Source organism: Protopterus annectens, chromosome 8.part0 (assembly GCF_019279795.1).
Source record: "Protopterus annectens isolate FY-2018-M chromosome 8.part0, PAN1.0, whole genome shotgun sequence".
Taxonomy (NCBI): domain Eukaryota; kingdom Metazoa; phylum Chordata; order Ceratodontiformes; family Protopteridae; genus Protopterus; species Protopterus annectens.
The window spans coordinates 50582863-50609503 of record NC_056741.1 but is presented as its reverse complement, the minus strand read 5'-3'; the positions used below and the strand labels follow the sequence as shown (position 1 = coordinate 50609503).

The following is a 26641-nucleotide window of genomic DNA, read 5'->3' as shown; positions in this document are numbered from 1 at the left end:
AGGAGTTTTAGATTACAGAGCCAATTTTTGACAATATTAAAAACATTTTGGAATAGAGTCTGCAGACTTAAAGGGGAGATGGCAGAGCAAATCAAAGTGGAGTCATCTGCATATTGAATGCAGGTGGCTGTTGAGATGACTGTGTACAGGTTATTAATAAAGACAGAAAATAATAGGGGTCCTAATATAGAGCCCTGAGGGACCCCAAGGGTGATAGGAAGAAGGGAAGATAGTTTGTTCTGCCATAGTACAGCCTGTTGTCTATCTCTCAGACAAGATTTGAACCATTGGATAGCCTGGACATCTAGGGGAATAGTTTTAAGTGTGTGTATGAGTAGTTGGTGGTTGACCATGTCGAAGGCTTTGGAGAAATCAAGAAAGAGGGCAGAAGAAAGGTGACTGTTATTTCAGTTTTGATTAATAGCATTGGAGAAGGAGAGGAGGGCCGTGGTTGTACTATGGAACGGTCTGAAACAATACTGTGAGTTAGCCAGGAGATTGTGCTGAATGAGATGGCTCAGGAGTTGTTTATGGATGCAGTTCTCCATAATTTTAGCCAGGGGTGACAAAATAGCTATAGCTCTCTAATTTGACAGTTCAGTGAACTGCCCCCATTGTGGAGTGGAATAACATGGGATGTCTTCCAGATGGAGGGGATAGTGGCTTCTGATATATATATATATAGTTCTATTGATCAGGATTGAGAGTGGGTATGCTATGGCATCCTCAGCTTTTTGTAGATACTCAGCTGGGAGCAGATCTGCTGCAAAGGTGGTATGTTTTAGTTTCTTGATTAGGGCACCGATAAGTGATGTGGAAACTGGTTGAAAGTTAAAGGGGAGTTGAGAACTAGGTGCGGCGGCATTAGGACTTGGGCAACTGGGAGATAGTTGGTTAGCTAGTGACTTGATAGCTTCTGTGAATAAACTATTAAAGGAAATGGCAATATCTTCCAAAGGTTTTTGGATGGTAGCCGAGGGGTTAGGAGTTTTGCATTGCCCTGGGTGAATAAGTTTATTTATGCCTGCCCAAAACTTTTGTGGATTGTTTTGATGCTTCTGTTGTAAATGGCAGTAAAAGTTTTCTTTTATCTAGGGTGGTAGATTTTTTTAGTGTTGTTCCTCAATTATCTAAATCTAAGTTGATCTAAGGGGGATTTTGTGGTGGTACACCAAGTGGTCCAAGCTTTGTTTCTAAGTAAGATCATTTGTCTGGTTTCTTTTGAAAGCCATGGAGCAACTTTTGCTTTAGTTCTTACAGAACATGCAGGTGCATGGGTATCAAGGATGGCTAGGAATTTGGTGTTGAAGAAGTGGTAGATGTTGTAGGACTGCCCAATTACATGCTTTGAGTTCATTTTGGAAATTGGCAGGGTTAAAGTGTTTGTTGTTTCTAATTGTTTTGTAAGTAGGTTGGTTGGGGATGTCAGTCTTATGCCTAATTATATAGGTAAGAAAATGTTCACTTATGTCTTCATGTCGGGTACCGGCCCTATACATGTGGGGATGGCTATTAAAGAGTATCCAATCTAGGATACTATCTTTGTTGTTAGGTTTACTGATCCTAGTACGGGAGGATATGATCTGAGTAAATCTGTATAGATTTACATGGATGGTCGGAGATTCTGAGGAACAAATATTCCAGTCGATGTTGAAGACTCCTACAGCAATGGTTTCTTGAGGGTAGTTACTAGACAGCCAAAAGAGGATATCTTCTAGGGTGTTTGCATTATTACCTGGGGGAATGTAGACACAGGGTATGTTAATACTTTTGTTTTTATTAATTTGAAGCTTGGTAATGAGAATTTCAGCATTATCAAGACGGGGTGGTTGTATGAAATCAGAGATCACATCTAGAGTAGTTTTGTATAGCACATCTACCCCTCCTCCCTTCCTAGTGGTACAGTCTAACCTTACTATGTTATAATCTGGTGGTAAAACCTTATCTGCCATTGATGGTTTTAGCCAGGTTTCAGTAAAACAAAGTATATCTAGGGACAGTGCATCTAAGAGTGCATGCAGGTGGTGGACCTTATTATTTAAGCTTCTAATATTTAGGTGACTGACCAGGAGTGAGTTCAAAGGTCTATTTAAAGTTTGTAAGTTAGTGGGAATAGTAGAACTGTGGCTATGATCGACTAGTGAGGTTGCGCCAGGGTTTGGATGAATGTCCCCATCCCTTGTGAGGTTGCCATGTAGTCTTAATTGTGAGCTTCAGGAATTTAAATATTAGTCTTGGGCAATTCTTGGTTTTGGGGTTGATATATCTGGATCTAATGGGCTGGTTGTATTTTGTATCAAAGGAGTTGGTCATAAGGGGGTTATTAAGTGGTCTAATTTAATTTGTATTATTGGAGTGGTGGTTTGGCTTCTTGGGTAGTGGTAGCCTAGGTAGGACAGATTTTCTTAGGTGGTGAGAAGATATGGAATTATCATCATGGGTAGTAGGCAGTATAATAGCATTAATTTGAAAGGTTTCACGGCCAATAACAAAGATATTGTCTAGATATTAGCTTTGATTTTTAACCAACATGAGTAGAGGGATAATTAGGATAGGTAGGGAGGGGCCTGATAATGCTTGGAGAGTTGTTGATTGGTTCTAAAAAGAGGGGGAGTGGTTTTAGAGCCATAAATTTAGGACTAGTAGAGGCGGGTGGAATTCAGGAGCAGGGAGGGTTGCAGAAGCATGTAAGTACAATGAGGCTTTTTTTTAAATACTTTCTTACCCTAGTTTTTGCCTTCAGTATACAATTTTTACGTTGTATACTATTAGTAATCAGGTTTTGCAGCCGTTTCACACATTAAGCTTTCTTCTGTCAACTTTCTGCTATTCTTGTAGTTTTAGGGCTGCTTAGAAACTTAGATATGTTCATTAGGAAATCCTTAGAGATAGATATAGGAGTAACCCAGTTTAGTATTTTAGGGTTGATTGTGGGGCTTTGAGGGACTACTGGCAGTGCTGTAGACACGGTATGGCTAAACAATATAGTACATACAGACAGGATAAGGTAATATTAATCTTGGCAGATCTTTTCAGAGTTGAGGGACAGTGCAGGAAAGTTTCCAGTTAAGTTTCAGCAGAGGAGGTGTCCTTCTAGCTTTCAAGCCTTTCAGGGATCTAGCAGAGAGAGGGGGATAGAACCTGATGATAGATATCTAAGTTAGTATATGTGCTAAGTAGAGGGTCCTTCAGTCAGTAGAATGCAGCACTGTTAAGAACATTTATTTTCTATACAGCAGAGCAGCAATAATCATAGAAAATGGCCATAACACAATCAGAGCAGCAAACTAGTTACACATTTCAAAGCACAATTTAGGGATACAGATTCAGTCATATCTAATCTGCTTGCATAGTTTCCTAAAACTGCATCAATCTAACCAGACGTAAAATATGCTTTGCAAGCCTTTTTTGTTCAGGGTACACTTTTCTAAGACGGGGAAGTCCAAATAGGCTGATTTTCCTTTCACCCTTCTAAACAGCTCTGTATGAATCTTGTCTTGTGGGTTAAGGAGACTATCAAAGTGGTCATTTTCTGAAACAAGTGTAAATAAACATTTGAAGTTGGATATGACCTCTTTACCATATGCGATGCCCGTGCCCTGGCCCAACAATCAAGGTGCCTCAATCCTCACCACTAACACCAGAGAGGGCATCTCATATACGAGGAAAGGATAACAAATACACACAGTAAAGTGCAATTTCCCTTAAGAGCACACAGAGATCTCAGTCAGTCTCAGCTGGTCTCTCCCTTGCTCTCCAGGTCCCCAATAAGACTCCCCACTGGCACAGCTATAAGGTCCAGATCTCAGCCTAGTGGGCAAGCTAAAACCTCTAGCACCCTCTCTGTCCAACCAGTGCTTCGTGTCCCTGCCCAAGTAGCTGACACACACACACTTTGAGATATGAGTTTATACAACCACACAGACACTCCTGGGGAAGGCTGGCACAGTTTCCCCAGCTGTGCCCCTTTCCCCCACACTACAGGGTAGTTTCCACTTACCACCACCCACTAATACTTATCAGCTACTCAAAGGCCCTTAAAAGGGTGTCCAATTATTACTGTGCAATATTATTATCCAATTGGTAGTATAGCCCAGGGCTAAAGCTATAGGAGTGGCTTTATACAATTTTACCAAAGGCATACAAGTACTCTAAAGAGCTTAAATTATCTCTACACAAAACAGCCACAGTTGAAAGGTTTTAAAATATTTAATAATAAATAATTAAAACCACAAGACAATACTTTCTACTACACAGTGCTAGTCAAGAGTTCAGAGATCAAACAGAAATACTTAAAATAATTCAGTAGTACAGTTCTGACATCACAGAAAAAACAGTCTAATCTTTCTAGTTCCTAGCTATTTCTAAAAGAAAACACAAGACTAAGATAACTTACATATGAGCAAGACAGTGCTGTAAGTTGGATGTTCAAGACAAAAATGCTTAATGCCTTCTGATTCTCTCTGTTTAAATTGCTATTTTCAGTCCTGAATGATTCCCATTACATCATTTCACACTTTCATGGGGTTCTCAGGCTAACAGATACTACATTCTTGTTATCTTGTACCTGCAGGAAACTACATCAATAAAAGACATTTCACATGTAAACTCTAGTAATTATTCCTTAAGTTAAAACAATAGGCAGGATGCTTCACTCCAGACTCATCAACTCCAAACTCTAACTTCAAAGGGACAGACATGAAACTATTTTAACTTCAAAGGACAGACAAGAAATGCTTGACTTAGCTTTCTTTACAGCAGAGGGCAATGTTGCTACATTGTTTTAAGTTCAACATTTCACAGCATATTCTTTCATTTAAGAAAAACTTGTATTTCAACATTTATATATACAAATGACAGAATTATCTGCACAATTCTATTGGGTTAGGCTGGCAGCCTTCACACCATATACAGAACTGAATTGTACAGTTGTTGGTATAGACAGTACATTGGTTTTGCATTTTATTTTGTTGATAAGAATGGTGCCCTGATTTTTTTCTGAGATGAAAATGCTTGCCATGATATCATGAAACACCAAACCCACAATGGCTCACTTCCGAAATTAATGTACAAACCACTGTATTTTCATGACAAATACATTAATTGTATTTTCTTACTTCCTATAAAGTCAATTTGTCAGCTAGTTATTGAACGTGGAACACCTCACATTTAAAATTAGCAATGATTATTAGTAGTCAAACCACAAAGTAAATACGTATCTCTATCTGCAAAAAAAGAAGTTGCTTCTGTTTACCCACAATGTACTGAAACAATATGAAAAATACTGCATAGTGCCTAACATGACATCATTTTCTGGGTGGTGTTATAAAAAATGAGTAAACCGTGAACCTAAAAAAAAATCAAACACACAATTAACTTCATTTTTTGCAAAATTATTTGCAGCTGTAAGATAAGGAATAGAATGAGAAATTAAAGTAGCTTTAAGACAAATATGTTTCTAAAAGTTCCCAATACACTTTAAACAAGTATTCCAAGACATAATTGCTACCATTCTGTTCTGTGACTATTGGTCATGCAGTATTTGCCAATTGTATTAACATAGAAGCTTTCCAACCACATTTAAATGAGTGAAAGGTTACTTTGGTCCTGGCAGTTGTTCTTCTATAGTGTTGATGACTTAGTAAACAGTGACAACGAACAGGGGGATGAATCAGAGGATGAGGGCATTCATAGCTGGCCATCCATTGTGATCTAAATATTATAGCAAGAAATTTCTCCAAGATAAGACCTTCCGACTGCAATTTCTTGACAGCTGTCATTTAGAAATGGCTGCCATGCTGAAACACAGCCTATGGCTAAGTATTACTAACTGTCACACAGATACTGACTAAAACAGTCTTGTCTACTGATTGATACACCAGGCCCTTTCTAATGCTGATATGTCCTACTGGAAAACATATCTACTGTTTCACCTGTCTACATATCAGTGACCTTTTAAATAACTACTAAGCAAGTTGTATACTTATACACCTTATGATTGTAAATTATTACAAATTCCTATTTATCCCTGTGTCTGAAAGGTCAGGAATGTGGCTAAAAAGGGTCTTTGGACCAGTTCATTTACAATCTAGTAAAACAAACAAGTACATCATACCAGGTCCTGACATTTAAAAAGTTCTGTCATTTTGTTATCATGATAGCCCTGTAGGGAACTGTTCCATCTGCAGTAATAGGCTGTCCTCAGGCCAGATGGTGGCTGAAAACAAAGTCCAAGATGGATCAGCGACCTAACCCAGTCAATAAATAATTAACTACTTTTCCTTTATTGTCAGAAACATTAAGTGATTTGAGGAAGTGACTGTTTCTTGACTGCAGATACTTACAAGATACCCACCCACCAGCGCCTTTAACATCTTGTGTCTCTTTCTGCTAAACAAGATGACTTTCTGGAAAGGTCTTTGCATCTTTGTTCATTTACTCCAAACATGTTTGCTGTAAGCATACATTTTACATCAGACAGAAGTTATAGAATAAAAACAAACAAATCCATTAATTATTTATTTTAATTTGTTTATCGATGTAGATCACTAATCAATTACCAGTTTACAGGCTCAACCCGGGTTACATCATAATATTACAAAACAATGTACTGTATACAAATAATTGTTTACATATAGGTCCATAGGTACTAGGCTATCGGCCCAAGGGCCTAAGTAAGCCTAGCCAGCAAGTTTCCATAGCTTACGCCACCCAAGAAAGGTATTTTCCTGTGCCACTCTCCAGCAGAAACACAGAAGTGATCTCCGGGGTGTATTTCCTATTTCCCATCCACTTATCAAGATATATAAATGTAAAGCAAAAAAAAAAGTTTCTGTAAAAGAATACGGACTTTTGATAGTATCTGAAAGGAAGTCCTACATCATTCCATTGCTATGAGCCATAGCTTGGAAACTCTTACCCCCAAAATAGTGGGCAAACCTAGAAATAATCACGGGCACTTTATAAAACATTAATACTTTTAACTTGAAACGTTAACGGAATAAAACATGAATTAGTATATATACTTTCTGAGGTGAGACATGTCTATAACCTAAATCATTGTCAGGTATAACTCTTTCACATTTTCTCCCAAAATTGCCAGGTTTAGGAAAGATGAGAATGGCTACAGCAACATTCTGAGACAAATTAAGGTCAGTTGAAAGGTATGCTATGACCTGTTCCTACATGACCATTCTCAATTTTACTGAGCCACATCAATGCCTACCAGCACAGCAGTCTCCTGAAAATTTCGTTTCCTCTAGAAAGCGACTTATATTTGGGAAGATACGGCAATGCGCGTCCCCGCACACGTATGGCGCTCCTGCACGTCGCCTGGCGCGTGCCCGTCCTCTGTCTATACAGTCGGTTGTTGCTGCTTTGTGACAGCGAGTTCCTGGAGTCCGCACTGGTGGCGGGGGAGTGTTTCTCCGAGGCTCGTGCCGTCGACTGTTCTGGGGTAAGGGCGCGTGCGCGCAGACACATGTACCTGCATGTGTTTGGTGGAGCGCGCTGGCCTGTTTACCTCTGAGGGGACTAGGAGGATTGGAAGAAGTGGTGGCGTCGGCCATGTTTAAGTCTGGCTCTTCTTTTTTTTTTTTTTCATGTGAATTCATCCTCCCTGTGTTCCTCCACCCTTTGTGCCACACACACTGTATAACAAAAAAGTGCGGCTTTGAGCGTAGTTCCTGCAGACAGTGTGAGCTTTTTACCCAGAGCAGACAGGGTTTGGAGTTTGTTGTCAGGAAGGAATAGGGACCAGTTCCACTTCATCTTTTTAACTTTTACCTCCCCATGGAGATTGGATGCCTTTGGAAATATGTACATTAATGCGTTTGCGTTTTTCATCAAATACCTGGAGTATACCACTGAAAAAAGCGTTCAGTAATTGGATTATTTTTGAGGGGTGAAATATATAAACGAAGACAAAAAGCCCTCCTAGGTAAGGGATCCCACGTTATTTTGTGAAGTTACCTCATTCAACTTGGCTATTTTTTTTAACGGAGACTGTGGGGGATGGGAAATGATGTTGGTTGTGACTTTGCTTAACCCGTTACATGCTGCACTTACTTGGTACATCAGTTCTTTTTATAACGTATCCGTAATTTCTCAGTTGTAGTGCATTAATACTCTCCCGGTAATCGTTACTAAAATATTGCATTTGGTAGAATTATATAAGCATGGTTTTACTTGCAAATAGCATGTCGATGTATTGCCTTTGACTCAGTAGGTGATTTTTTTAGTCTTTATCTTAAATAATCTTTTTGTTTAGCTGTGTCGCTGTCTCGACTGTCTTATTTGATAGGAGTTGAGATTTTTTTCTTCTACACCTTACAGTTGAACAAACGAATGGGCTGTCATAGTGACATGTTGCTTTACCCAGGACAAGCTTATTAACCCACTAAGGCCCGGGACACGTTCTTCAGTATCACAATATGGATACTTTTTGGTTCCCTTTTCATGTATTCACGTGTTATTTATGTGTATTAGAGAGGCAGCATTAAGATGAGAGGTGTTGGGTTGAACACTTTTTTTTTTGTTGTGCGTTCAGTGGTATATTAATTTTAGTGGTCCATGAAAACATGCAATGAACAGAAATTGACAGTGGATTTTTAGTATCCATTTTCTGCTTTGGAGCATCCATTTTCTAAGTTGGTGTAGGTTTGTTGTGTTAGTAATATCAAATGTGGAGTGGAGGCTGTCTTATTTGGTACTATTGAAAGAGGTCTGCAGGAATTTCTTATTACTGGCCTTTATTGCTTGGGTTAGTTTGCGGCATAGGTATTGTTTATTTTCATCTGTGGATGTTTACCTGTGTATTTATTTTTGTAAGTTTGTGTGTTTATAATATGCATATATGTATACATTTGCATCCATGTGTGGTGAGGTTTGCAAAACGGTTTGTCAAGCAGGTATGACACCATGATGGAAAAAGAGAGTACAGTATAACAAAAAAGCACCTTTTTGCTTGTGAACAGGACATTTTTTTGTTTGTGCACTTGTAAACATGTGTACTGTCACATTTTATATTAATGCATTTTAGATCTGCACCACAATATGGCGTAGCCTTGTCTCTGCAGATTTTGAGCGCACTCCCACCCCTTTCCAAGTTTTTGCTTAAGGTTCCCAAAGGGAAGCTACATTATCTGAGTAAATGGAGAACTTGTATAGCAATCGAGTTTGTGAAATCTGTTTATACTTTTTAAGTGAAAGTAAATTGTAGATTATATAGTTCTTAATTTCTCTGTTTGACAGTGCTCACAGTAAAAACACACTGCTATCTTGTAGTTTGTAGGGATTGTTGTGGCATGGGTATCACAGGTGGGGATAGACCCTTAGGATGTATCTTCATAATGTATTTTCCTGTTGTATAAAACTACAATGTGTAAGTACTTAACATGAGAAGCGTGCTGTAAACCTGAATCTTTTTCTGTTTTGTGTTACTAGAGGTGCTGGTGCATTTTTGTGCAGAAAATGTCCCTGAAATTTATGGTTGATCTGCAGAATTGTCCAAGTTAGAAGCATAAGAGCAGGAGCACTAGGAGAAATACTTCTTTTGAAAAGTTTGAACAAGTTTGTTTAAAAATGTATTGTGGTCTAAAGTCATGGTTTAAAACACAAAAATTACTGTTTTTGAAGCAGTGTTGGCAGTTTAACAACTTTTGCAACAGTTCTTTCAACTTTTGCAGTCCCTTACTATAAAGTGTGCATGTTATGTTGAGAGTGGTGGAGTTGGGGTGAGATGAGATGGGGGTTGAAGCCTGTTTCAGAAGTATGACATTCAACACAAACTGCATAAATGACTGACCTGAATTCAAATTCATTTTGTCTTTGTAAATATTTTATGGATCTCGGCTACATAGTGAAGTAATGGGGGGGGGCCCAAAAATGGGGTCATAATTTTTGCTAGTGTGCATTTTCTGAAAGATCTGAAATTCAAGTATATGGCATTATTTGTTGACTTCAGTCCTCGGTAATGTGCTAAATTTCGTGAAGCACAGTCCAAAAATATAAGTAAAAAATCTGGACATTCTGTGAAAACCTGGACAGTTGAGAGGTATGCTTAAGAAGACACACTTTTTTGGTTTATGAATCAGTTGTTACCATTTAAGATTCTTTAAGAGTTGCTTGACAGGTACCTGTAGAAATCCTCACCATCTCTTCCTCTACTAACAGTAGGCATGTCTGTTTTATATGCATTCTACTGTTTGGGATACGAGTGCAACTCTGTTTTGGGAAGCTAGGTTTTCTTTAAGCTATTACAGCCCCATGTCCTGGCAAACAAAGACATGAAGCATTTGTCTTTTAGAATTTTTTTTCACAAATTTGGTGTAGAAGACAGAATTATTGATTTAATACTTCCATCTGGTGGTAGGCGGTAGTTTGTCATGCTTGGATTGAGTTCTCACATTTGACCTGTCGTGTCTGTATTCTTTTATGTATTCATTTGAGTCCTGGTGTCTGCTTCGATTTGTTGATCTAGTTGATGTTCAGCTTACCTTATAACGTCTGTGGAGCAGCCACTTCAGTGGCACTGTTGGATGGGGGGGGGGGGCTTCTGACAGGCTGTGACTGTCCTGTCTTTTTTTTTCTCCAATTCCATCCTGTTTGGTTGCTGTAGTTCTGGTCATCACCATATACAACTTCATTTACCTTTTTGTATGTTATGGGTCCTTCTGTGGGTCAGTTCTTAGAGTTCCTGCTCTTGTGCTATTCCCACCACAGAACAGGTGGAAAATGGCTGAGTTTGGATGAGCTGATATCTTGTTTTACTAGAGTTTATGGTTACTTACAAGAGGAATCTGTTGCGGAATGTTGTGTATGCGTACTGAACTCTGTTATGGATGTGGAGGAGGAAGGTGCTACATCTGAATACTACTATTTTGGGGAACTGCCCAAACTTGTACAATAGTAGGGTCAGTGGTCTGGTTCTGAGATGCCACAGCCGTAATGGCAGTATCACCAGATTACGTTTCCTGGTGGTTTCTGTTTTTAGCCGGTAAGTTCCAGGGTTTGCTGTAGACAGTAAGTACACACTCTGGTAATGAGGCATCAGCTTCTCACAAGGCAGATAGAGATTTAGGCCAACACACCCATGACTGCAGCTCCTCTGAAATGTAACCTTTCCTTTACTGGCCACTGTGGTCCATCCCCGGTGTAGAATCTTGGGCTGTAGGTGGTTTTAGCCAACATGTGGGGATCTCAGTTTTATCTACAAGGGCCTTGACTGTTTTTTTGCTGAGAGGTGCTGTGGGGAAAAAACTCTGAAAGAGTAGACAGTATGCTCAAAGGTGAATTGTGGGATTCACTCAAGGTCTATCTAGCCAGAGTATCCCTTCCAGCTGCTGTTTGCTTAGGGTTACTTATGACTGTGCTGATCAGGGCTGCAGGCACCAACTGTGCTGTGTTTTGGCGGTGTTCACAGAGAACATGAAAAAGTCTTTCCTGAATTCCCCTTTTCTGGAGGCTGCTGTTTTCTGGTTAAGAAGTGGACAGCAGCTGGAAGATGTTGTGCCTAACATGGTGGCAGCAAGGCAAAAGCTGGAAGAGAGAGCAAGAGTTTCACGTGTTTTAGGTACAGTGGATTTAATTCTACTGTTCAGCCCATAGTTTGGGTACCTCCTTTCATGATAATTGTTTGTAAACTTGGAGAAACGGTAACTAGTGTCCTAAATTCAGTATTGTTCCAGCACAGTTGCAAAACTTTTTTTATAATTTGTTTTTTGAATGTGGGTTTGGTAGACTCTGCCTCATAATACTGACCATAGTGAGATTTTCTGTCTTCAGTCCACTCTTGTCTTGTGACTTCTGGGTATCTAGCTTGGTTTTGGTGTCATGTTTTCTTTAAAAGTCTTTTATTTTTGATATCTTATTAGCTCTACCACCTTTTCTCTGGCCAGTCTTTCATTTTTTACTTTTTTGCTAGAATTACTACAGGTGTCAATATATACTGTCCTGTTTGGCCTTGTGCTGTTTTTTTTTCTTTTCTTAACTCTGTTTTCAGTGTTAGTTTATGGGGAAAAATGTTCTTTTGTAATGCTAAAACTCATTGTTAGGCACACGCACACTTTTACATTAGTGCAGTAATATATTTTAATGCAGGAAAATCCAAATGTATATTTTTCTATAGAATTTTACAAACTTCTCACCATGGAAGCCTTATAACTTAGCACAGTATTACCAGCATATTTCTCAACTGTTCAGATTTTTGCCTCATATTTTTGGTCTGTTCCTCATACAGTTTGTGGTTTTCTGGTAAATCCATTGTGGACTGATGTCCCTAACTTAATGATGGACATTTGAGTTTCAGACTTCATATCCTTTAGAAAATGCATTGTAACAAAATTATTTTGTTTTAACAACTTCCTTATTTTATAAGAGCAATATATAAAATTGTCATTGGTGTTTGAGTCCTTGTCCCTCCCCCATTGTTTTGGCTTTGTCCAGATTTCTTATTCTGAGATATTGATATGATCACCAGCATTTTTGCAAACAGATGCACGCTGTCATATAAGAGGGAGAGTTTCTTTTCTGGGTGTTAATTTTAGATATTTACAGAAATATGGAACATTATTTCTGAATGCATGATTAATGCAAATAAGATGCAGTGTCTTTCTAGCTGTAGCACAAATGTTAGTGATATTTTTCAGCATTACCCAAGGTTTTAACTGACACCTTGTAGTAGTTTGTACACAAACTGGATTTGGCAGCATTACTGCAAATATGGAAGTAATATTCATTTTAATGTGTAGTTGCTGGACATGACCTTTGAGGAGCCTAGCCCAGTTTCTCCCTAGCACTGTCTGATTAAGTGATTTGCTGTGAGACGCACAGTACCGTTAATACAACCAGGCTAAAACAGCTGATAATATCTCAAGTGTAGTACATTTTATACTGGAACGTTTTTTTCACAACAGTGCTCCTTGATAATATGTAGTTCAGCTATGAAAGGCATGTAAATAGAAGTATGTGTATAAAGGGAAAGACGAGGGTTAATATCTACACTGCAGTGCACTCCAGGCAAACAGTCTTGGGATTTTGTTTCTCACATGTTGCATTTTGTTAATTGGCAAGCCGTTTTGTTATGGATGACTGTTCCAAACAATGTCTAGGCACTGTACGAAGCTATGGTTATTAAGTGAAAGTAAACCAAAAGGCACTACAGCTGTGAGTAATCAAAGAACGCATACGCATCCCCAGGTTTGGGTTATCTTTCAGTAACACTGTCATCAGGATAACCCTTAACATGAATAGGCATATAAATGGATAAGCTTGGGACTGTGTTCTCAAAGCGATGAAGGTGGAGCTGTTAGTCCTTATCACAGTATGGAGAATGTGCAGCTGTCATACATGAAATTGGTGCATAACTCTCAGTGCAAGAAATCTGGACAAAGCCTAAAATAATGGGGGGACAAAAACCCAGAAATAGGGACATGTTCTAAATATTACTCTTTATAAAAAAAAAAAAAAATTAGAAAGTAGCTAGAATAAAAGTATTTCTGTTGGCATGCATTTTCTGAAGGATATTAAGTCTGAAACTCAAATCTGTCAGTATTTAGTGACCTCAATCCTTGGTTGTCATTTTCTTTCAGCTGCTCCCGCTGGGTTTGCCACAGCGGATCATCTGTTTCCATTTCTTCATCTTCTCTGCATCTTGTTGTTACACCAACCACCTGCATGTCCTGTCTCATATCCATAAACCTTATTTTAGGCCTTCCTCTTTTCCTCTTACCTGGCAACTCCATCCTTGGCATCCTTTTCCCCAGCATCCCTCCTTTGCACATGTCCAGTGCAACGTTATCTCTCTGGTTTTGTCTTCAAACCGTACAACCTGAGCTGACCCTCTAATATACTGATTCCTAATCCTGTCCTTCCTTGTCACACCCAGTGCAAATCTTAACATCTTTAACTCTGCCAACTCCAACTCTGACTCCTGTCTTTTTGTCAGTGCTTCTGTCTCCAACGTATATAGTTGGTCTCACTGCCCTCTTGTAAACCTTCCCTTTCACTCTTACTGGTACCAGTCTGCCACACGCTCCAGGGACCTAAACCTTGTCACCACAATAAACAGAACATGCTGGAGGGATAGATTCCTGTCCCAGAGACTTCCCATGCTCTGGAACAAACTACCTATCTATGTCAAACAAAGCTCCTCAGTAGGACTCTTCAAGAGAAATCTTGAAAATTGGATGGGAAACAGGAAATTTACCCTGAGGATCACTGCTGCGGCACTGTTCAACAGGGACACAGGAAAATAATTTTCTTGGGTGGCGAAAGCCAGGGAACCTTGTTTGGCTAGGTTTGTATAGGCCTCGGGGCCGATAGCCTAGTACATGCCTATGAAATCACTCCTGACACTCTTCTCCACCCCCACCTGCCTGTACTCTGTTCACCTGTCTTCCACACTCATCATTACTCCGAACTTTTGATCCCAAGTGTTTAAACTCCTCCACCTTCGCCAGCTCTGCTCTGTGCATCCTCAGTATTTCTATCCTCCCTCTCTCACACACACACACACACACACATTCTGTCTTCGTCCTGGTGACCTTCATTCCTGTCCTCTCTAGAGCTTATCTCCACCTCTCCAGTGTGTCGTCAACCTGTTCACTATTCACTACAGATCACAGCGTCATCCGCAAACATCATAGTCCACGGGAACTCCTCAATCCTTGGTGATTTGTCAAAAAAAAAAAAAAAACACAGATGGATATTTTATGAGGAACAGACCAAACATAGGAGACAAAAATCTGGACATTCTGCAAAATCTTGACACTTGAGAGCTTGGTTGGTCTTGATAGGCCTGGCAAGTTTTAAGTGGTGGTGTTTAAGTGACGTGTGCTGTTAATCATTTTTGTTCCTCTGCTTTATTCAGACTTTCGGAGATATGGAAAAGTTTCAGCTTGTACAGCATTCTGGGTAAAAGGGGAAGGTCTTTTGATAGTGCAGGAAAGTTGTAGATATCCAAGTCCTTAAGATGATGATAAAGTTGGCACTGCCATTCCAGGTATCATTACACTAAGTACATAATTTTATACCTAGGGGTTGTAACTGGTTTATATCCGGGGGTTACAAGGTCCCATTTCACACATCTCTTCTTTCGTGTTTTCCTCCATCAGATGTAAGAAAAGAACTTGTATACCTTTTACATAAAAAAAAAAAAGCCAGTGACGAGATCCCACCAGATCAGAAGGGGGGTCCAGATATTGCTCGGACAACTTTAATGTTGTTAAAGGCATAAGATCTCAAGACAGTTTTGGGTCTGAACAGCTAAAGTTCATTTTTCTCCAAGGAAGCCTTCTACATGGTCTCAGTGCAGTCGATTCTTTCTTGCCTCTAGCATAAGGACATGGGATGTGTTAAATTGTAGAGAGTCTACAAAGTTTCTATGTTTCTGAGTCAGTCATTCAGTTGTGAACACTTCCAGACTTTCCCATTTGGTGCCCCCCCCAAGGAAGTTTGTCACATTCATGTCTGGTAGTTAGTGCAGAGGATTAATGCTTTAAGCTGTTAACAGACCAGTTACTGTAGTACAGAGTTTGATTCTATAAACCTGTATTTTCTTACTGGGTGATTCTGAGCAAGTCACTTAACCAGACAGCTCTGCTGGGCCTGGTGTGGGAAAAGTCCATGTGGATCCGTGCTCTACCCCTGTTAACAAATAGCAAACACACTTTCGCCCATGTCTTCTGACATGATTCATCCACAGAGCCAAAGTTCAGAAGTCAAAAGGCCTGTTTTCATTCCATCCTAACCACATCCCCTCACTGCTACCTCAGTAATACACTGTACTACCAAGCCCCCTTTTATATTTACACCATTATGGCTTATTACCTAGGAATTTTAACTATTTACTGTCATCACTCTAACCTTGTTCTAATGGACACCACCTTTTACAATGAGTTAATGTCAGAAATGCTGTCTGACTTAGACAAGTATATAACGATAAGTGATTCTGAGCTGGACAGATTAATTTTTCGTGTACATGATACCCTGTATGATATGCTAATGTGTAGGCAGTTAAACAAGGAATTTTATGACTACTGCCTTATAGAATGCCCGTTAATTCCGTTAATAAAGGGACTCCCGAAAATACATAAGCAACAATTTCCCCCTCCTATGCGAGCTATAGTGGCAGGGAGTAAATGGTTGACAGAAAATATATCTGTTTATTTAGAGTCCAAGCTAGGAGTTTTAGTAAAAAGTATACCGACAATACTGAGAGACACTCAACAACTATTAAATGACCTAACTTTAATAGAACATGATATAGCTACAACATCATCTTTACTCCTAGTTGCCATGGATGTTAACAACCTGTTCACGGTAATACCAAATGAATACGGAATAGAGGTGATAAGGGAAGTAATGTGCAGAGAAACTATTATTGATAAGGACACACAATTACTCATTGGTACTTTACTAGACCTAGTACTCAATAACAATGTCTTTTCTTTTAATAATAAATTATACAGGCAGGTATGGGGGGTTGCGATGGGCACCCCCTGTGCCAATTCATATGCAAATCTTGTTATGCATAATTGGGAATATCATCATGTCCTTAACAGTGAATACAAACAGAATATTATACTTTATAGACGTTTCGTAGATGATATTCTGATTCTATGGAGAGGAGATACCGATTCCCTTTTAAAATTTTGTAAATACTTGGAGTCAACTACTGAATTTCTAAGATTTACAATGGAATTCTCCAGCACCACAATTAATTACTTGGATATTACTATATCTTTTAATCCTGAATATGAACTTGTTACCAGGATTTATAGAAAGAAGTGCTGGAAGAATGCCATTTTACAATACAGCAGTATGCACCCAAGACATGTTTTTGCTAACATAGTCAGAAATCAATATATGAGAATATGCAGACTCTGTAATAATGTAATAGAAATAAATCGGGAACTATCAAATATGAAAAACTTATTTATAATGAGAGGCTATCCTATAGCTCTATCAGAAGAGAGCAGTAGTAGCATTTTGTCAACAACTAATGATGTATATAATCAAATTGCTTACAATTTTAGATATAAAACAGGTTTTAAAAGAAAAAGAACTAAGACTAATTATCAACCTAAATCAGCATCAGAAGCATTGAGCTATCGGGAATCTGCATTTTATGTTCCATTTGTAACTAGGTATACCAGTGACAATTACTATATCACTCGTATTAAGAGACTCCTGTGCAATGATAAATTACTTAAAGAGAATGAAATAGATAGAGCAAGGCATATAGGGACTATACCCTGCCATAAATGTAATATGTGCAAACATATTCTAACAGATAACCATTTTTATATACCAGATCTTGGTCAAGATTACTATTTTAATGTACAAGCAACTTGTGAGACTACTAATGTCATCTACCTGGCTACATGTAATGATTGTCAGGCATACTATGTAGGTCTAACCACTAGAAAATTAAAGAATCGCATTTACAATCATATATATGAAATGAGGAAACGGATATTAACTAATGCATTAGCCAAACATATTAATGAATACCATGATCATAAATTCTATTTTCGGGTTATAGATGTAGTTAGACGAGTAAAAAGAGGAGGAGATAATATGACATTTATTGAAAATGTTGAACTTGAATGGATTCTGAAGCTCAAAGCTCACATACCTCCAGGATTAAACAGTATAGTTAGTCTGAAACCTGTTTTGGCATTGAGATAATATATGCATTTATATATTGTTGTATATTCTTAGACATTGCACACTAAGGCTGCCTTTGGCAGTAGGATGGCTTTAGTCTTAACAATTGCTTGATTATTGTAGCAAAAATGTGTGTGTGTATGTATGTATGTATGTGTGTATATATATATATATATATATATATATATATATATCTATATATATATATATATATATATATATAAACTCGTATTTCTATGACCTTTAAACATAGCACTCACCATTAATTTATTAGTTCATGTTTTGCTTTGATGGACCTAGTTATGTATTACACATCTTTTTAAAAAATTTTATTCACAGTCAGTATTATATAGATAAGTTTTATGTATTTATAAACCATCAATTTTGTATAGATATACTTATATCTGTAATGTATTATAGAGCTAACAACACGATGTAATAAGCTATATACATTTACTATGAATAAGTTTATATTATTATTATTTTATATATACATACACACTTTTATACTTATTCAGTATCAAAAGTTTAATGACATAACACATCATTTTTTAGCATAGTTTATTTTCTAACTATAGGCTTTTTTCTATATTTATTCTATATTTATAATGTTTTAATATAATTAGAATAATATCCAAATATTTAAATATTTATCTATTTGTAACAAGATGAGTTCCTAGAATGACCATCGGATATGGAATGTATTTGCATAACAAAATATGACTATGCAGTACAACGGCAAAATAGTGTGAGTGCTCTTTAAAGAGATCTTAAATGAAGACAAGCAAGTTTTAATAATTATTAATTAAGAAAAAGAGCGGGAAGTTAATTAATTATTCTTGCTATATAAACATGTGATTTTCTGTATTGAATTACAACCTGAAGAAGCATACAGGACTGTATGCGAAAGCGCTTGTGTTTTAATAAAGAGTTTTTATACTTCTACTGCATCGTGGTGATCTACGTTTTGGTATCTCCTGGGACATCACTCTATATGCAACAACCTTGTATATGACTTACAATGTGATTGTGTGTTTCATTATATCATTGTGCTATTATTGGGTGTTACTATGGTTTTGATTTTCTGCAATCGTTACCATTTTGTATACATTCCTTTGTGTTTCATTGTGTCATTGTGCTATTATTGGGTGTTACTATGGTTTTTTTTTTTCTGCAAATCATTATTTTTTTGTATACATTCCTTTGTGTTTCATTGTTTCATTGTGCTATTATTTTTTCTTTTTTGGTTATCATTACTATTTTGTATACATTCCTTTGTGTTTCATTGTGTCATTGTGCTATTATTGGGTGTTACTATGGTTTGGATTGTTTCTGCAATCGTTACTATTTTGTATACATTCCTTTGTGTTTCATTGTGTCATTGTGCTATTATTGGGTGTTACTATGGTTTGGATTGTTTCTGCTCTCATTACTGTTTTGTATACATTCCTTTGTGTTTCATTGTGTCATTGTGCTGTTATTGGGGGATGTTAAGTTGTCAATCTCGCCTTCATTCTTGCTGGATGGGTTCGGAGCCGATCCTCGGCTCCGACTCGGCACTTGCTAAGCTCGAGAGCTAATTTTACCAGCTCGAGGCAACCCTATATCCCACGATGCAAGGCGGAGTTTACCCAGATCTCGTTTGCCGCTTCACTAACGAGGTGCCTTCTTTTACCAGCTCTAGGTAAGTGAACAGTTTTTGAGACTTTTCGTCTACCCCCTTTAAATTTTTATATATATATATTTGTGTTTTGTTAATTAATGACTTACTTTAGCCCTATTCCCGTCAGTGTTCCCTTCTTTTTTAGTAAATTATTCCCTTGTCCCTAGTTAGGCCTTAGGCCTTCCCCTCCCTAAATTTATTCCTGTCAGGGATTGTTTGTGTATGACTGTGTGTTATCCCTGTTTATTTTAATTTGTTGGACTGAGTGTTTTTGTGTGTGTGTGTTACTGTGGTGTTTCATCGACACAGTTATGTCGAAGGACACTAAGGTCTCAGGATTCAAGAAGTGTGACTCGTGCTGTCAGAAGATGTCTCTGACAGACGGTCACACTTCTTGTGTTTATTGCCTGGGACCTTCGCACCTGCAGGACTCTTGTGCTATCTGTCATGCTTTCAGCCCAAGAGTCCTGCAGGAGCGAAAAAATAAGCTGATATTAAGATGCTTATTAAAGCCCGAGAGCTCCCCGACTAAGTCGGCGCCGGGGAAGCCCTCGAAACCTGTTAAGCCTTCGGCTCAGACTTCCAAGCTGTCTGCTTCAGGTTCATCCTCACCAGGTTCGAGATCGGCTCCGGCCGGAGCCGATCCTTCCATACCAGTCTCAGTATCGGCTCCATCCGGCGCCGATACTGTCAAATCCAGACACTCAGTGTCTGCTCCGGCTGGAGCCGACGTATCTTCGGCTCCGATGGCTCCATTGATCTCAAAAAAGAGATCTCGATCTCCTTCAGTGGAATCTATACATTCTGCTCCGAGATCACCCTTGCTCTCGGAGCGGAGCCATCGGAGCCGTTCTTCTCGGTCATCCAGACTCTGATCACGACCTTGAGAGAGTGGTGAGTAGACTATTAAAGTCTCAGGCATTGGCCCAAATACTCCATAGCCCATCTCAACAGACGGTAGCTATCTCACATCCACCGAACATTCCTCCTTCGACTCTCTTACAGAGCTCGGAGCCGGAGCTCCTCGGAACCGGCACCGTTGTGACTTTGGAGCCGATACCACCCCTTTCGGCTCCGACTTCCTCCTTGAGACCTTCATTGGAGAGATCCGGGCGTCTGGTCTCTCTCGTCGGCTCCGAGGGGGCGAGTGGCATCGGACCCTTGTCCGACCCCGTTCTCCCTCTCGGAGCTTGGCTGGTGAGCTCGGCCCCGACATCTGCCTCTGAGCCTTCCCTCTCGGTGAGGCCTGGGGTTCCTATCTCTTCGGAGCGGGAACTTTCTGGTCTCTCTGACGAGGGAGCCTTCGAGGTGATGTGTACTAGCCCCTGGGCTTAGTCAATGGACAGTTCCATCAGCTCCTCCCACTACAGTGCCTGCTGACGTCTCTTCCCACTCTCTTGCTCCCGGACCCAGAGATCCAATGCCTCAGGTTTCCCCATTGGGAATATCTTCCTCTTCCGAGGCTTCTCCTGATCCGTCAGGGGAACCCCCGCGTAAGAGGACATGTAAGAGGAAACATCTAGACTTCCCTCAGTCTACTACATCAGATACTGTCTTGGATGAGTCGGAGGGATCCCCAAGGTCCTTCCCTGAGGATGTCTCATTTTCAGACATCTTGAAATCCTTAAGCAGAGGGGGAACTGGCCCTCCCTTAATCCTTCCGAGGACGAGTCAGTATACCTGGAGGCGTTCGGATCTCGACCCTCCACCTCCTGGGTGTGTCCGCCTTTCGACTCTCTCATGGAGGTAGTGGCTCGGAAGGCGTGGATGGCTCCGGATTCGGTGGAACCTATCCCTAGGAGACCTTCAAAATTTATTACGGCCCCACAAGATAGACTATTTAACAAAGGGTGTCCCAGTTGATGCCATGGTGGTGGCTGCTGCCACCAAGAAGGAATTAGCTGATCCTTCAGTACCTGTCCATCCTCCTAACAAGGATTCCAGGACTATGGACAGGTGCAGTGTGATTTTTCTTCAGTGACTTTTGCCATGAGATCGCTGAACTACTTATGCCACTTCACCCGCCTTCAAAGAGATGTTCTTAAAGAGTTGGGAGAAGTTTTACAGGATCAGTCAGCTGCTTGGTCTCGGGATAAGATTAGCTCACAGCTAGGAATCCTTAACTCCATTGCTAACTCCTCCGTGCGGTTCATTACTTAGCAGCCGATGGAGCGAGTAGGGCCGCAGGCACAGGAGTGGCTTTAAGGCGTCAGTCCTGGATGCGGCTTTGTAATTTTGCAGATCCCTTCAAGGTGTCTTTCACAAACTCCCCCTTTGATGGCTCGACCTTGTTCGGTCCTCAAGTGAAAGACACTTTGACTAGATGCGAACAAGATGGCAAGACTCTTTTTGCCGTAGGAGTCCGTTTCTCCACCCCTTCTAGACCTTACCCCAAAGGACAGAAGGGAGGGAAAATGTGGTTCCGCAAATCTCAAGGAGTCACGCCTGACGCATGAAGTCAGTTTACCCCCAGGGGCAGAGGGGGTAACAATAATAGACGCCGCCCTAGGGGCAGAGGTGGTCCGCAGAATCAGGGTAGCAGAGAGCCTCTTTCTGACAATCCCTTACAGCATCCCTGAGATGTTGCCCGATTGTCCGCCTTCGGAGGCAGTCGGGGGAAAATTATCGCTGTACCCAATAGCCTGGCTTTCCCTTTCTCAAGACAAATGGGTACAGTCAATTATATCCGAGGGTTACAAAATTCCCTTTATTCAAACCCCAATTCGACAAAAGGGAACCCTTCCAGACGTTCCACCCGATCTAAGGGAACTAGCAGTACTGGAAATATCAAAACTGCTAGTAAAAAGAGCCATCCAGCCAGTCCCAGCGGACCAAATAGGATCCGGAATCTACTCAAGGTTCTTTTTAGTTCCAAAAAAGACAGGGGACTGGAGACTGGAGACCAATATTAGATCTGAGCAAACTCAACAAGTTTGTAAAGAAATCAAGATTCCGGATGGTCACGCTTCAGTCCATTCTACCATTTCTGGGCAAGGACAATTGGATGTGCTCGATAGATCTTCATGATTACTATCACATAAAAATTCACAGACGCTCCAGAAGATTTCTCCGCTTTCGGCTGGGGACCAGTCACTTCCAATTCAGAGCTCTGCCCTTTGGACTCACTACAACCCCCAGAGTGTTCACCAAATGCATGGCAGTGGTTACGGCTCACCTGAGACGTCAAGGATTCCAGGTGTTTCCATATCTAGACGAATGGCTCCTCACTGCCACCACCAGGCATCAGCTTCTCCAAGCCAGAAATTACACCATTCACACTTGCAGAGGGCTAGGAATTTCTATAAATTTCGAAAAATCTGCCTTGTCAATCTATTACTTTTATAGGCGCAAGATTGGACACCGTACAACTTTCAGCAAGGTTAACAGACCAAAGGATCTTGGACATTCAAAGACACGTCCAAGTGATTCTCTTCAGCAACAAAATTCAGGCCAGATTTGCTCTGAAAGTACTGGGTCTTATGGCGGCCGCCATAACACTTCTTCCCCTCGCCCGCTTTTACATGCGTCTTCTACAATGGATGCTATTCACCCAATGGTCTTTTCAACAACTTCCCATGCGTCACAAGATCGTAGTAACTCCAACTTGCAAAAGACATCTGACTTGGTGGATATCGTCCCCTCAAATCCATCAAGGCAGACCATTTGTTCCTCTTGCCACGGTTAAATCGGACACCTCCCTGATCGGGGTGGGGGGCATTATCAGGGCAGAATGGCACTTGGCAACCTTTCGAGTACCATCTGCACATAAATGTTCTGAAGATGAGAGCAGTGCTTTTAACATTGCAAGCCCTCAACGACTCTCTTCCCCTGGGAACTATTGCAGTCCAAACGGACAATATGTCCTTAGTGTGGTATATAAACAAACTGGGCGGAACCAAGTCCTATCCACTGTGTCGAGAGGCTCTCCGACTTTGGCAATGGGCAATCTCCTCTCACCGGTTTCTGATAGCAACGCACATCCCCCGGAAATCCAACATCATAGCGGACAGATTGAGCAGAGCTCATGCCTCACGAGAGGTCTCTCAAACAGTCAGTGACGGAAGAGATTTTTCAGAAGTGGGGCCTTCCTTGCTGCGACCTTTTAGCTACACCTCAAAACAGCAAATGCCCAGACTTCTTCTCTCTCTTCCCCCTTCCAGGCCATCCTCCCAGAGACGCTCTAACCCAAGATTGGCCCCGGGGACTTTTTATGCCTTTCCTCCTTTTCCGCTGATACCTCAGCTAATTCAGAAAGCAACCGCCTTGAGAGCCAAGTTGATTCTCATTGCCCCTTACTGGCCTCGACAGATATGGTTTCCATTCCTACATCATTACCTCTTGGTACAGCCATGGCATCTGGACCCGGTTCCAGATGATCTGACCCACCAGTCGGGTCAACTGCACCAATCCATACCTTCTCTCAACCTCACTGCTTGGTTGCTCCACTTCCATCCTTAGCCAGGCTTCCTATGATTTCTAATCCTGTACGGGATATCATAGTAGCTTCCCTAAAATCTTCTACCAGAAAGATCTACACTAGTAAATGGCAACGTTTCTCTTTCTGGGCAAAAGCTAGAAACATAGACCCCTATACTGCTCCAATTCATTTGGTATTGGACTTCCTAGCTGACATTTTTCATTCAGGATCCTCCTCTTCCACAGTGAAAGTTCAACTGGCAGCCATTTCAAATTTTCATATAGGCTTTTTGGACCACAAAGACAGGGTATCTCTAAGGACTAATCAGTCTTTCTTACCAAAGGTGGCATCGCAGACTAACCTAAATCAATCCATTGATCTTCCAGTATTTTTCCCGAATTATTCTGATAGAGCTGAACAAAAGTTACATTATCTCGATGTTCACCGCCAGCTCAGATATTATCTGGACAAGACAAAAATTTTTAGGAAATCTGATCAACTATTTCTATCCTATGCAGAGAACAGGAAAGGCCTTCCAGTTTCTAAGGTAACTTTATCTAGGTGGCTGTCTTCTGTGATCACTTACATTTATCAGCTCAGAGGCAAAGAGTTGGTTTCTAACCCAAAAGCCCATTCTACCAGAGCTCTAGCTGCATCTACAGCTTTTCAAGCTAGACTTCCAATAGACACTATTTGTGCAGCAGCCACATGGGCCTCTCCTCATACCTTTGTTTCACATTACAAATTAGATTTGGTCTCCAGAGACAGAGCGAATTTTGGTTCCACCGTTCCCAAGAGTCTGTTCCATTGAGCCACCCAGGATAGAGGTGCTAGGGACGCGGTCTCATCCAGCAAGAATGAAGGCGAGATTGACAACTTAACATTTAGAAGTTATGTACCTACCATAACGTTCCATGTTAGTTGTCTTCTCTCGCCTTCTTTCTTGCGTCCTGCCCTCCATCCCCCTAGCCTGGTCAGACCGGGAAGATTATACATCTTCTATTAACAGGTTATTACCTTTTTCCTAGCTGTTCAACTCCTAGTGTCACTAGATTACGTTGATCCTGTCTAGAGGGTTATGATGTTATTTAGTATTGTTGTTTTCTTCCTCCTTTCAGTTGGAAGAAAATATTGCTATTTCTTTAGCTACCAAACGGGATCTGGGTAATCTCCGCCTTGCATCATGTGATATAGGGTTGCCTCGAGCTGGTAAAATTAGCTCTCGAGCTTAGCAAGTGCCGTGTCGGAGCCGAGGATCGGCTCCGAACCCATCCAGCAAGAAAGAAGGTGAGAGAAGACAACTAACATGGAACATTATGGTAGGTACATAACTTCTAATTACTATGGTTTGGATTGTTTCTGCTCTCGTAACTGTTTTGTATACATTCCTTTGTGTTTCATTGTGCTATTATTGGGGGTTACTATGGTTTTGATTTTCTGCAATCGTTACTATTTTGTATACATTCCTTTGTGTTTCATTGTGTCATTGTGCTATTATTGGGGGTTACTATGGTTTGGGTTGTTTCTGTTCTTGTTACTATTTTGTATACATTCCTTTGTGTTTCATTGTGTCATTGTGCTATTATTGGGGGTTACTATGGTTTGGATTGTTTCTGCTCTCGTTACTAGTTTGTATACGTTCCTTTGTGTTTCATTGTGCTATTATTGGGTGTTACTGTAGTTTGGATTATTTATTTCTGCTCTCGTTACTGTTTTGTATACATTCCTTATTGTATTTGTATTGTGGAGCTTTTGTCCCCTGGCCTTTGCTGAAAAGGGGCTATTTCGGCCCAGTGGGCCTCCCCGGTAATCAAACTGGGAATAAATAAATACATTTTTTACAGCTCTGTACTGGTCCTGACTGATGTGATTTCATCTGCTACTGTTTCATCTTGTGCAATGCCCATTTTATTTCTGTCTCTGTTTTCTGCTGGCCTTCCCGATTTACTGCACTACCTTTACTCAGCTGAGCCTTTTGTTCCGTCAGTGACAGGAGCTAGGTGTCTGTAATGTAGGTGACAGTTTTGTAACCCATTCATTCCTTTTGTGGTGGGAGTATGGTGATAAGTTGGCTAGCTTTCAGGTTAACGATGTAGCCTGTTCTCCTCCTCCAGAGCACCCACCCCACTGAGCATCTGTCTCTCGAGCACCCTCCCCACTGAGTGTCTCTCTCTCGTGCACCCTCCCCACTGAGCATCTCTATTTTGATATCGACTGAAGTGCTGCCTTGTAGTGGGAAGCTTGCCTCTGCACACTGACTTCCTAACCAGTGGACTTTGCACACAGGTGGCTTGTGCTTGAGACCTTGACATTCTGTGTTTAGCCATTTGACTGGACCACTTCGGGTAGCAGCCATTAACCCCTCCTTTTCTGGATGGAAGGTTAAGGTCTGTTTGTCTTTTTTTTTTTTTTTTTCAAAAGCCCAGTGCAAACATAGAAGAAGAAATTAATACTTTAGCTGTTCACCATAGGATCACTGTTGCAATAACTTGAGCTATATGGCACATCCTACCAAGGAATGGAACCGATGGCCAGTTTCCAGAGCTTTAAGGCAGCTTCCGTGCACACTAGCCACTAAACCACTAGAGAAGAGCAAGCTAAAATCTTGGGTAGGGTGCCAAAACCTATGACAAAGAGTGCAAAGCTGGAAGAGGAATGGGTATTCAGTGGTGTGCTTGTGCTGTATTGTGACTGGTAGATACGATTCCTGATGGTATTACAATGTTTTCTTTTTATTAGAAATTTACTTTACAAGCTTGAAGTCATATTTTTAGTGGTTGTTTTTTTTTTTTTTTTGTCAAAATGAGTTAACTGAGCACACAAGTCCCCATCTGTCGGGTGGTAAGACTGGCCTTTGCCAGGCTCCATTTATCAGCTTGTCAGACACATTT

The 26641-nt window shown here is 40.4% G+C and overlaps 1 protein-coding gene across 2 annotated transcripts in view; it reads left to right on the top strand.

Moving 5' to 3' along the window:
• Positions 1 to 7392: 7392 nt before the first annotated feature.
• Positions 7393 to 26641, top strand: part of ATN1 (atrophin 1) — a 1096428-nt gene continuing 1077179 nt past the window's right edge. Inside the window, exon 1 of one of the 2 annotated variants that reach the window (XM_044079598.1) lies at positions 7393 to 7939. The gene's annotated coding sequence lies outside the window, so the exon portion shown is untranslated. The remainder of the gene's footprint in view (positions 7940 to 26641) is intronic. The other variant, XM_044079600.1, reaches the window with a different exon arrangement.